Source organism: Megascapheus bottae, chromosome 34 (genome assembly GCF_031878675.1).
Source record: "Megascapheus bottae isolate mThoBot1 chromosome 34, mThoBot2.hap1, whole genome shotgun sequence".
In the NCBI taxonomy this organism is placed as follows: domain Eukaryota; kingdom Metazoa; phylum Chordata; class Mammalia; order Rodentia; family Geomyidae; genus Megascapheus; species Megascapheus bottae.
Genome location: NC_143542.1, coordinates 6,657,095 through 6,670,491, shown reverse-complemented (window position 1 = coordinate 6,670,491; position 13,397 = coordinate 6,657,095). Strand labels below are relative to the sequence as shown.

The 13,397-nt window shown below is 44.4% G+C and overlaps 1 long non-coding RNA gene across 2 annotated transcripts; it reads left to right on the top strand.

Annotated features, from left to right (window-relative positions):
- Nucleotides 1–288: 288 nt before the first annotated feature.
- Nucleotides 289–7,624, top strand: LOC150042783 (uncharacterized). 2 transcript variants are annotated; one of them, XR_016533565.1, is made up of 4 exons: nucleotides 289–896; nucleotides 3,259–3,363; nucleotides 5,070–5,174; nucleotides 7,159–7,624. It is a non-coding gene; the product is annotated as an uncharacterized LOC150042783 (long non-coding RNA). The 2 variants fall into 2 exon arrangements; XR_016533564.1 differs by lacking the exon at nucleotides 289–896 and adding an exon at nucleotides 1,703–2,172.
- Nucleotides 7,625–13,397: the final 5,773 nt, after the last annotated feature.

The following is a 13,397-nucleotide window of genomic DNA, read 5'->3' as shown; positions in this document are numbered from 1 at the left end:
AGAGAAGACGGACGGGCCGCGGGCGGACGGACTGACTTCCCGTGGATGGTGGCCGTGGGTGCTGGCAATGCCGCCGTCGCCAACTCGGAAGAGGCTGCCTTGGCTCCGGCAGCCCGGGCCCCTCTGGCCTGCCCAGCCGGGCTGTCTCTGCAGGTGGAGGAGCCAGCGGCAGAGGCAGGGCACCCGAAGTTGGGCGCCTTGCTGGGCGGCAGGCCAGGCCTTCCAGGGGCTGGCCTCCATCATGGAGAGCCAGGAAGCTCCACGAACTGTTCCAGAAGTTCCCTGGGCAATTGGAGATGGGCTTTCCTGGAGATTTTCTGCGCAGGGTGACCTCAAACCTCAGATCTCAAGCCCCTGGGTGGCGAGGATTCCAGGCATGAGCCCACCCAACCCCTGCGGACATCGTTCCAATAGATGGTGTGCAACAGCCAAAACAATTGTAGGCAAAAAGAGCAATGCTGGTGGTATTACAATACCAGACTCCAATAGATGGTGGGCCTTTTTTCTCCAGACTAGTGAGCGATCTAGGGCAATGTGATTCCATGTGTCAGGAACACAGGGCCACCGTCGTCCCTAAGCTGACTGCTGCTGTCTCTGGAGCAGTCCAGGTCCCCTGGACCGGGAGTACCTCCATTACTTCCCCGAGTGCTGTTCTTGCGGGTTGAAACTCACGCCAAAGTCAAGCTCATCCTCCCCCAAAGCAAGGGCAGGTTCTTGGCCCATGTCAAGCAAGGACCTGGACTTAGGTTTTCCAGACACGTGGAATTACCTTCTATGGTGACAGGATTCCAGGAAAACTAAGAGCTAACACTGCAATTATAGTCCCTTTTCAACAACTTTGGGGATTTGGTCGAAGAAGGTGTGAAATTGGCAAATATGATAATACCTTTAAAAAGGTAGTATATTAGTGACTTCCCAGTGTAGCCTTTGGCAGTCCTGTCTTAAAAGAGTAATATCTGGTAGGGGGAAAAAATGGATCGTAATAGACTGCATCCAAGAACCTTGCCTCTGGCAAGAGTAATTTGCAAATGCATTTTGGGATAATGTTTAAATGATTTTCCCCCCCCTGGGTCGAAGTGTAGTACTCACTGGAATTAGTAAATGCTTTGGGGTCAGGGTTTCATAGTTTTCTTCCATCAGAGAATTAAATTTGTGGATTATATTACTCATTCACCATTTTGCTTGTTCTGATCGCCAATGAATGATTAATGAGGCCGTAAAATAGGCTAAGCAATTATTGTGGGCCAGCCACTGTTGCAAATGCATTAAAATACTATCTCAATTAATTCTCATCAATGTTTAGGAAGCACTTATGATCCTGTATTGATTTTGTGTATGTGTGTGTGCACACATATACTTGTATCAGTCCTTCAACCCGGGCTTAGATGCTGTCTTACCTCTGCTCAAGGCTAGTGCCCTACCACTTGAGCCACACTTGTGGCTTTTTGCCAGAGATAAGAATCTCATCGACTTTCCTGCCTGGGATGGCTTCAAACTGTGATCCTCACATCTCAGACTCCTCACTACCTGGGATCACAGGGCTATGCGACGGGTGCCTGCGTCCCTGGGCTGATTTTACAGTGCAGTGAACCGAGATTCTTAGGACCATCTTGCCCAGGGGATATGACAGTGTAGTGATGAACTGGACGTTGTCCGAGGGACCTTGGTACTTTTTTGAGTCAGTTGTGGTGAAATACCATCTTTGGAATTAATTGAATTTAGAACATTTTTGGAAAACGGTTGAGCAGTATCTACTAACGTTACACATATGAAAACCCTCAGCAATTCCACTCAGAAATATATACCAGTATCGGATACATGCCAGAAAACATATTAAACTGCCCAGTGCAGCACCGCGCCTCGTGTGGGCCTCGCTGGATCTGTCCTGGATGTTCTGCCACAACAGAGTGGCCAGTGGTGGTACATTCCTGAAACAGAGCTCTATCTATGCCACTAAGAGTAAATGGTCAGTTAGTCCTGACAGATCTCACAAACGTGCCAAAGGAGAGATGAGAGACACACGTAAAAGTATTGTCAGACACCACTTACACCAAGAAAGTACAGTCAAGGCTGGGGGAGTGCCTGCCTATCACTTCAAACCCCAGTACCTCCAATAAACAACGGACAAACATAGGCAACACCCAAGCATAGTTAAGTCTACTTAACCATTTCGTAAGTCTACTCAAGCATTATTTTTTTCCATCCAAATGCTCAATAGGAACAAATAAGCTGGATTGCTTTAAAAAAAAAAAAAAAAAACCTCAGGAATACCATGGAACATTCTATAGCTTTCTATGCCATCAGATTTCTGTCTGAAGTGAGAGCTGACACAGCAAACTCGACATGGCATATACGAGAGCCCAGCGCTCACATCCACCCACAGGTAGAAGTCTTTGTGCAGGAGGTCGTGCCTAACCTGAGGAAAGCTGAAGAAATATTTCCCAGAGCAGTTGTCCTTTGGATAGGAAAAGCTCTCACTGGTTCTAGAATCTACAAAAGGCAAAAGTTCCATCTGTGCCAGAGATAAAATATCCAGCCAATAATAATCATCTCTGCACAACTTGTGCCACATTTGATGCAAATCTGTGATTTACACCCAGGTGCCCTTTTCCCATTCACCCTGGACCGCAGCGCCAATGCTGGCCAAAGTGAATGCTGAGCCTTCTTCCACCCATGAAAACTGTGTTTTGTACCAGGTTTTCCAAATTGCTATATCCCTCTGTCTTGCTCTCTGCCAACATCGCAATTATTAGCCTATCATTCTTGATAATACATGCTGGTATATAATATTTGAGTTTAATTTGTTGGGAAGATTGATTTTTAACTCAAGGCAGCGAAGGTTTATGTTTTGGTCATTTATAACCTTCAGTTTCTTTGTGTGTGTGTCTGTGCCGAGACCAGACAGCCACGGAGGTGCTTTAATGCCATTTCCAAATGCACAAATAAGGAGACCAATACACTTCCCTTCTTTGACCCTCCTAGGTTTTTTTAATAATAATTCTTCCCAGGGAGAAGCAGTAATGGGTATTAACTGGCAGGTAGGCCATCAACAGTAACATCATTGTAACTTTACCCTAATTATCACCCGCTGCTTTAATTTTTTTTCACATCGGAAGTTGTTTTTCCGAGCTGCGGTTTTAATGTACAAAAAAAAAAAAAAAAAAAGAAAAAACCATGAGGAGAGGATTGTGGTTCAATTTGCTAAATGTTGTGTCTCCTTCCATGCTATCGTGCGATAAACTTTCATCATCCCTGCAGGTGTCTCTGTGAATGACAAATCGATCCGCCCATATTCTTCCATCTCTGCCACATGAAGCCAATAAACGATACCTGCTGGTGACCAAACGACACTCGTGGAGATAGGTGGGTCTGCCAACTTTAATAAGCTTAGATTTAAAATAAGTAAATAACCGTATTCTTATTCTCTTTTGGGGGCGATGTTTTCCATTTAACATGATCATGAAGGAAAACAGACATTTTAAAATACTTTCAATGACTGCTTAAGGAAAGATCTTCGTATTTATTACGGATCAAAAGCCTAAGGATCGAGTCTGTGAGTGGATTTGGGGCATGCATTGTCATTTTCTGTTGAAGTGGTGTATAGAGCTAAAAGAGTCACAGGATACCCAGGTCGAAGAAAGTATCCACCCTTTGGAATTAGAGTGGGGATGAAACTTGCTGGTATACTGGATGCTTAGCAGGCATCAGGCCTGGGTAGGACCCCCAGCTCCACAAAATAATTGTAAATTATAGTCCAGACCTATTTGTAACTCCTGTTTACAGAGCCTAGCAATTATTCCATACTTGAGCTATGTTCAAAGCCTTTCGCAGTACAGTCGCAGTTGCTTTCTCAAATTCATGTTTTCCAGCATATATACGTCAGTGCATCCTGATCTATACCCTTCTTGAACATGTCCATACCTTTCTCCATGCTGCTCCATCTTGCCTGAATCTCCCATCCCACTTAGGAGCAAACCGATTTCCACTCACCCACCAAGAACAATTTAATTGTTAAGGACAGCTCATAAAGAAATCTCCCTGTCATCTCCACTCACACTCAGAATTAGCCTCTCTACCTTTAGGAGGCAATTTATCTTTTTCACTCAATGCTGGTAATCTACTGCTTGAGCCACCCCTCAACTTATGGCTTTTTTTTTCTTTTTGCTGTTTAATTGGGGATAAAATTCTATCAGACTTGTCTGCCAGAACTGGATTCAAACCATAATCTTCAGACTTCAGCCCATGTCTGATCATTTTCCCTCTGAGCAACATAAGAAGTCAAACATTTCCCAAACCCTCCAACCTTCCCATAAGCACCCTGGAGGCTTCTCACCTCACTTTCTACTCCCAGCCCCTCTTCCTTTATCCCTCTCAGCCACGGAACTACACATTTATTACTCCCTGTATTTCTGTGTGTTTTTTCCCCCTACATATGGAGGAATCCTTAAACAATGTATAGCATCCTTTTGCTTCTTTTTAAATGGATATAACATGGTTTCGAGCTATATGCATTCTTCTAAAGCTTGTTCGTATAATCTGTATTTTATTTGTGAGTTATTGGTGTTGATACATAGATTTCTCATGCATTTCTTTTGACTCTGGCCTAGGATTCTATCACATGAATATTCCACAATGTATTGATTTGTGTCTTATTGATAAACATCCAGGCATTCACGTGTGTGCAAGAAGACAAGGTCTTCCTTTGTTTATTCCAGAGGGACAGACCTTGCCACACTATTGTGTCACGTTGCTGTTATACACATGTCCTGTGACTCCATGCTATCCCTGTGGCTGGGGCCTGGGCAGGTCTTCCTCCCGTTTTGTTGCTTACCTTTACCCTAGACTTGCCTTGAACTACAATCCTCCAAAATTCTGCCTTCCAAATAGCCGGGGATACAGAGCTGCCTGGCCTGTTAACCTTGCTAGACTTCCTGACAGTTATTTCAATGAAAACAATTAAAAAAAAAACAGTCAATGTGGAATTTCCTGAACGATTTCACGTTAGTAAAAACTGAGGGCTTTTTCATGAGCGAATGTTGCCTTTTTCTCCTGACCATTTGCAAAATTAGGACTTTGGAACAAAACCTCATCTATGAAATATGTATGAAAATGAACTCAAGACCAACATACAAAGGACATACTGAATGGAAACTCCTTTGTACAACTACTTAAAGGTAACAAAAATATAACTTTAAAGGGAAATGTAATGGGAAAGTAGTGTCGACAGCAAAGCTAGTGAGATCTGCTTAGGAAAGAGACAGGACAAGCTGGGTGCTCTACTTCCTGCTCTCTGGTCCGGCCCTTTTCATGCTTCCTCTCCTAGGAATGACCTCACACCCCCGTCTTCCTAGCCATGCCCTTTGCAGGGTTGGGATGACAGACCAGCCCCAGCACACTCAGCTTGTTCCATGACATGACATTCTTGGATGCCGCCTCCTCCGTAGCTGAGTAGCTGGGATTACAAATGTGAGCCATCGTGCCTGGCCCTGGGTGGCTTAGAGGTAATTTTCTGCTGTTGGTAACAGATATCCTTGCTTTTATCCCCTTGACAAATCATAATCATCTTCTCTGTTAAAATGTGCATATACTCGGCATGCATGCATGCAGTCGATCTGTGTGTGCATTACACACACACACATAAACATAAATATATATGCGTGTGTACATACTCTTCAGGCATAACTTAATTGTTCTGGGCTAAAAGGATAAAAATTGACATTTAAGCATGAAGTACCATACATGGAAATATACTCTACCTGGTGCCAATCGTGTGTGTGTGTTGGGGAAAAGTCACTTAGACCCATGTGTAATACCAAACCCTCAAGGCCAAAGGAAAGGAACCTCCTGGCTATATTAAAATAATTTTATTCACCCTCAGAATGGCAAAGGTGGAGGAAGATTAGGAGAGAAGTTAGTCACATCTATCACCATGCATCCAATCAATGCACACTCTAGATATTTCCCCTGATACTCTACAAAACCCACTCTCCTCTACTACAAAGATAATACTATGCAAATAAAAAGTAAGTAGACAATGATGAACAGCAGAGTTTTCCTGAATCTTCTCCTCTCTGGATATACAATTGTATTTCCCAGCTCACTGTGGAAGAGGAATTGAGTGCCTTGCTCTAGGGTGGAAGGATTCTGGTGCTTCGTGAGCAATGGCCTCAAGTTGTCAACATGGCAGCCTGATTCTGGGGGCTCAAGTTGGGTGACATGTGTTACTTTCATGGGAAATGCATTCACCAAGTTTTTCCAGAAAACCAGCAGGAGAGAGACAGAGACAGACAGACATAAAACTGGAGTTGGAAACATAAGACTGTAGAGGCTCAGGAGCTCCTCCTCCATCCACACACAGGAATTCTGGTTCCCGTTCAAGCCCAAAGCACAAGATCCAGGAATGATGATGGTTCAAATCTGGTCTGAAGGCAGGAGAGAAACCACCAGTCCAGCTCAGTAGTCAGGCTGAGAGCTTCTCTGTCTGCCTTTTTTATTCAGGCCCTCAATGGAGTGAATGACACCTTTGCACTGTAAGATGGACAGTGCTTTCCTAAAATCACAAATTCAGATATCAATATTAAAACACCTAAAGCGGTTCACGGATGGCTTATACTTGTAATCCTAGCTATTTGGTAAGCTGAGCTCGGGAGGCCTGGAGGTTGATGTCAGCCTGGACAGAAAAGTTCAAGAGAACCCTTCTCAACTTGTAGCTGAGCACAGTGGCACACAGCTGTTCCCCTGAGCTACAAGGAAGGCTGAGATTGGAAGATCACAGGTTAGCCCACCCACCTGGGGCAGAAAAGTCCACAAGACTCCAAATCAATGGGCTATGTACCTGCCATCCCAGCTATATACAAGGAAGCCTAAAATAGACAGATCATGATCTAGATAAGTGCAGAGCAGCAAGTGAGAAGGTATGGTAACAATCAAACACCACAAAAAGAACTGGAGAGGCATGGAATGCAAGGGTGAGCCTTTGAGCTCAAACTCCTATAATGACCCCCCAAAACCTAGAAATAATGTTTAGCTAAATATCTGGGCAGTCCATGGCCCAGTTAAGTTTAAACACATAATGTTAACCTTTGTAGTTAGGAAACCAAGCCACATGGAGACTAATGTTTGGTAATATGGCCTCCCATCTGTATTCTGTCCACTTAGCCCGAGGACCAGGAAGTGAAGAATCCTTTCCCTTTGGCTCAGCCTTCCATTCTCATCCACCAGCGCAACTGAGCAGCACATAGTGATTACCGCATGAATAAATGATGGGTAAGATCTCACTGAGTCCTCACAACAGTCCTGCCAACCATAAAGGTGCAATTGACGCTCGGTGCATTTAACAAGGTGGTCATCTCCTTAGAGTGTCAAGGAAGGATCTTCGGACACCCAAGAACTTTTCCAGACAAGGCAATTTCCACCCCTGACCAATAAAAGCACTTTAAATACTATGATAAGCCCAGGGAAGCCAAGACCTTTTCACCAGAACACCAACAGTCACACGCAGCTGAGTCGCCAGCACCTGAGAAAATCTTGAACCACTGGGCTTAGTAAAAGAAAATTCCCAGGCTGGGAATTTGGCCTAGTGGTAAAGTGCTTGCCTAGCATGCACAAAGACCCAGGTTCAATTCCTCGGTACCACATACATAGAAAAAACCCAGAAGTGCTGTGGCTCAAGTGGTAGAGCTTCAGCCTTGAGGAAAGCCCAAGGACAGTGCTCCAGCCCTGAGTTCAAGCCCCAGGACTGGGGGAAAAAAATCCCCCTCTCTGTGAGACTGGAGAATAGCCTTTATGCACAAACCCTCACCCATTCCCTTTCCTTTTGTTTTTCCCAATCTCTTTTCCCTTTCTTTCCCTTGCCTTTCTTATGATGGAGGAACAAAGAGTTGACCTTAGGCCTCGGGCTTGCTCACCAGGCTCCTACCGCTTGAGCCATAAACGTTTTCTTTGCCAACATACTCAACCCCATGGCCTCAGGTGTTAAGTGCAAAACACCTTTCAAGAATGTGTACTATGTGAGCAGATGATGCCTTTGCTTCATTATTTGGAGGACTCTGATCAGCCATACGGACATCTTTCTGACAGGAAAAAAATGTAGGCAACAAGCTAGGCCATGATTTAACAAGCTGATTAGACTCTGCATTCCCCCCCCCCCCCAGACCCCAGCGTTTCCCCATTCCACTATAGCCTGGTAGTGGATCTCACCAGAACCCTGAACTGACAGCTCACACGCCGACACGCTCTGTCTGACTCATGGGATGCCGTTGCATTTTGCAAGCTATAACGTGGGAGATAACACATGGTAATCTTAATTTCTGACTACTCTTTGAAATCCTAGAGGATGAGTAATACAAAGTAGGATTTCAGAACGATATTGTTTTCTTTTACGAGCCTTTATACGGTGATAAAATAGATACAGTATGACACTGGCCATTTGAGCAGGTTTGAATTGAACCAGGTCATGGTCCTTTGTACATTAAGTAACAGTTTTGGGCAGCCATCAACACTGTACCCTTTAAAAGATAGATCCCCATTCCCTGTCCTCCCAACTCCAGGTAACTTGTACGTCACTACCCCGTGTCTCTGGATTATCTGTCCTAAGTACCTTGTGCCTGTAGACTAGTGCAATGTTTGTCCTTCTTGTATTCTTTTACTTTTGTGCCGGTGCTCATCCATGTATTAGAATTTCATTCCTTTTTCTAACTGAATAGCATAGGTCATAGTATATATCACATACAACATGTATCGTACATGGTATATCTCACATGTAGCATTAATTATATGTAGTACATATCATACATGGCATATATCACACATACTACATATATGTACCATACATAATCTATAATAACACTTTTCTCTATCCAGGTGTTTTAGATGAACACCTGGCTGTTGGCTGCTATACACAGTGGCCTAGGACTATTGTATATCTTTGAATTGTATATGGATTCTGTATCTAACTCTTGGAGAATCTCAGGGACCACACCATCTCACAGCCACTCAGGTGGGTTCCAGGTTCAGCACAGCCTTGCCAGCCTCTGTCCCTTTCCCTGAGCTGATACTAGCTCTAAGAGGGGGCTGTGAGCTAGGATCTTGCTACAGTAAAAAGGCTTTTTATTTGTCTTATTTACTCAGTCTTCCAAATACTGCAACGCTTTTATCAATCTATCATCTATCTAGCTATCAAGCTCTCTAGCTACCTATCATCTATCTATCTATCTCACTCACTCCCCCCTCCCCATTGACTTCTCTCTAAGAGCCCTCAGAGCCCTCTAGCTTGAGCAAAATCTCTTTCTGATTTGTTCTTGCCCACCTGTTTGGGTCTTTTGGTTTTTTTGTTTGTTTGTTTGTTTTGGCTGTCACTAGGATTTGAACTCACAGACTTGCAGTTACTCAGCCTGCTTGTTCGTGGCAAGTGCTCTACTACTTGATCCATGCCACCAGCAGCCTGGCTTTTTGCTAGTTAATTGGAGATGGAGTCTTACAGACTTTTCTGCCTGGACTGGCTTTAGACCTTGATCCTCCAGGTCTCAATCTCCAGAGCAGCTAGGACCTAAAGGCCTTCCAGCGTTTAGTGTTTCTGCTGTTCAGAGTTATATTCCATGTTTTCCATATCTGAATTTTCTCCTCAATATTATTAGCTTTATTCATTGCCTTCCAGTGAAGAATCTGGGTGGGAAATTTGAAATTCTTGAACAGCTAAAAACGAATTCTATTTTTCTGTTTGATTGTTGGTTTATTTGGGAATAAGTTTTGACTTGAAAAATAATTCCCCTTCATGATTTTAAAGGTGCTGGCAAACTCATTGGTTCCAATTTTGCAGTTAAGAAGTCCGATGCTACTGGAATTTCTGACCCATTATATGGTCAGAAATGGTTCTGCATATATATATGTATATTTGTTGGAATAATGTACAGATGGGTTACAGTTCCATGCATCAGGTGTATTCCTTCTCAAACCTTGATAGCCCTTCTCATGTTTTTGTCCTACTTTCCCTCCCTGCTCCCCCTCCTGGTCATCTTATTTTCCTCCTTCCCTATTTCAAATAAACAAGTAAGTATATGTACAATATGCCAGTCTACAAATTCAGACACAGTAACTTCATGAGATTAACCACAAGTGGGAAAAAGGAGAAAAGAAATAACTTCACATAGTACATTAAGAACAGCAATCATAAAGATAAACTGTTCTGCTTTTATATATTGATTATTTTTTATTGTTGAGTTTGGAGTCAGGAGCTCGGGCTTTCTAGGCAAGTGCTCTACTAGTTGAGTCATATCCTCATACTTCAATGCTTCGGTTATTTCTCAGATAGATGTTTCTTTTATCCAAGACCAATAAGATCCTTCTACCTGTAATTCTCACATAACTGAGATAAGAGCCATGTACCATTACACTTGGCTTGTTTGTTGATGTGGGGTCTTGTTCACAATCCTCCCAAGCTTTCCTGCTCAAGGTGTTAGATAGACTATATGTAGCCAGTCTATATATTTTTTGTTATTGTTGTTTGTCATGGGACTTAACCTCTGGACCGAGGTGTTGTCCCTGAGCTCTTCAGCAAAAGACTACCACCCTATACCAGGAGCCACAGCGCCACTTCCAGTTTTCTGGTGATTAATTGGAGATAAGAGTCTCACGGACTTTGGTGCCCAGGCTGGCTTTGAACCTCAATCCTCAGATCTCAGCCTCCTGAGTAGCCAGGATTACAGTCATGAGCCACTGCACCCATCTGCCAGTTTATATCTTTACTGTAGAAATCTCTAAAACATTATCTGTGAATCTCCTGAATTTTCATGTTAGGATTTTTTTTTTTTGCCAGTCCTGGGCTTGAGCTCAGGGTCTGAGCACTGTCCTTGGACTTTCTCAAGGTTAGAGCTCTGCCACTTGAGCCTCAGCACCACTTCTGGCTTTTATTTTCCTATATATGTGGTACTGAGGAATTGAACCCAAGTCTTTGTGCATACTAGGCAAGCACTCTACCACTAGGCCAAACTCCTGGCCACCCCTGTTAGGATTTTTGTACAGGATGTTTTGGTTGTTTTTGTTTTTGTTGTGTGGCATGTCTGTAATTCATAGATGGAAACATCCAAACTAGCTCTCTGGTTTTCTCAGTGTTTCTCGCATCTTTTCCCTCCATTTATCTTTCTGTTTGATCTTCCTGGAAGATCTCAGCTCTGCCTGAAACCCTTTTGGGATGATTTCATGTTCTCTGCTCGTCCACTTGTGAGAAATACCACATCCATTTCACAAACATGTTGTCTCGGTTCCTCTGTTTTAGGCTGTTCGTAGTTGTCAAGCTTTTCTTCAGCCCTCTGAATTTATTTCTTCTTGCTTTTGGAGTTCCTGTCCCCACACGTCACCCTTTGTTTCTCTGGATGCTGTCTGTCCTCAAATGTTTGGTGTCTGTCCATGCTTACAGGTATGGTAGCTACATGGGAGCCAAAGGATCTGGTTCCAGAAGCTCGGGACCTACAGAGACTCATCCTGGGGCCATGAGGGGCCTCCAGGGTGATTTTACCCATCAGTGCTGCGCTCTGCAGGCCCTCCTGCCCCCAGCTGGCTCTGTCCTGTCTCTGCAGGGTACTATGAAGAGCATGGGGAGAGCAGATGCCCGTTTGACTAAGGGCCTCCAGCTTTCCCTCTGTGAGGGTGGAGACTCTAAGCCCCCTTTCTCCCCACCCCCCCTTGCAGGCTTTGAAGCACCTACTGTTATGGAGCTAAGCAGACTCCATCTGATTCCTCCCCACCCCACCCCTGCTGAGGATTAAACTCAGGGCCTTGCATTGGCTAAGCAAGTGCTCTTCCACTGAGCCTGAATCCCCCAACCCTGCCGCCCCTCCCGCTGCCACACACACACACACACACACACGCACACACACACGCACACACACACTTTGGTTTTTTTTGGCTTTTCTCTCAATATAAATTCTTGCTCAGAATGGAAATTTCAGAAGCTAGAATAACTCCACCACAGATTTGTAAGCAGGGGAACAGGTTGGCCTTTTGTCACAATGAGGCAAAATATGTCTGGGACAGGAGGGGAGACGATGCCTGTTTTCTTAAAGTTGCAATTTGGCTATTTTACATGCTCCAGAGACAGCGGGTGTCAGACCCATGTGGCAGGGTGAAGAAGAAAATCAGGAGGTGTCTGTGGATGTTGAAATTGAACACTGCGCCAAGACATGAAATCGTTCTAGGGTCCAGGAAAGGGAAAGGGACGCTCAGAACATCACTAAACTGTAACAGATGAACTGGAGTCTGACCAAAAATGCAGCCGTCTTACAATGTTGTGTTCACAAACACATGTCTACACCCCTGCACCAAGGGGCTAGCGAATGAGACTGGAGGCTGCCAACCACAATGAAGGGTCTAGAAAACCAAAGGAATCGGGGGTGGGGGGCTGTCTACTGTGAGCACATCTGCACCTCAATCATTTTCTCAGCAGAATCAAAATATTGTTGGAGAGTGCAACTCCAAAAGAGGTTGGCGGCTGGGCCGAAGCTGGAGGGGGGCGGGCAGGGCTTACCCTGGCTAGAACCCTAACAACAGCAACAGCAAAACTTGGCTCTCCTTTTCTGTATCATAACATAACTAGAAGCAAGAAATGAATTTGTACCAGAAGTTAGATCAGCGTGTTCCCAAGCATCGAAGATGCTGGAAACGTCCCCAAATCCTAGGCTTTTTGTGCCTCCACATTTAAAGAGGGAGCCTGAGTTTCTAGAGAGGAAAGAACCGACTATTGTCTCTGGTGCTAACTTCATGCCAGTATGTGTTTTATTTGTATATTTTATCATTATTGTTATTTTTGGCAGTGCTGGGGTTAAAACGCAGGGCCCCCAGGTTGCTTGCTGGGCTGGGCTGTACTGTTGAGCCTCACTTCCCGCCCTCCTTTTCCACTGGTTGTTTATGAGATAGAGCCTTATTTTCCACCAGGGAGTCTCGTGTAAGCCGAGATCCACTTGTTGCAGGCTTTACAGGGATCACAGTGGCTGCCTCTAGGGAGATGGAATCGTGCAGACTTTTCTGCCTGTAGCTGTGATGCTCCTGATTACAGCATTCTGCAGAGCTAGTGTGATGACAGCATTTCCTTGTACCGAGCCGAAAGGTTGAGAAGGAGTCTTGCAGTTGCTGGTCTCACACTGTGAATCCTCCTCTCCTTTGCCTCCCAAGTAGTTAAAATTACAGGTGTCAGCCATTGTTGCCTGGCTTTCCATGCTAGTATTTATAAAAGAGGAGCTAAGCTGATCACAGTGACTCCTAGCTACTCAGGAGGCTGAGATCCGAATAACATGGTGAGAGCATAAGGCCCCAAATCCAAGCCCTGATACACACACACATACGCACACAAATGAAGTTATCAGAGATAAATATACAAACAGAGCCTGGTCAGTACATGTGAAATT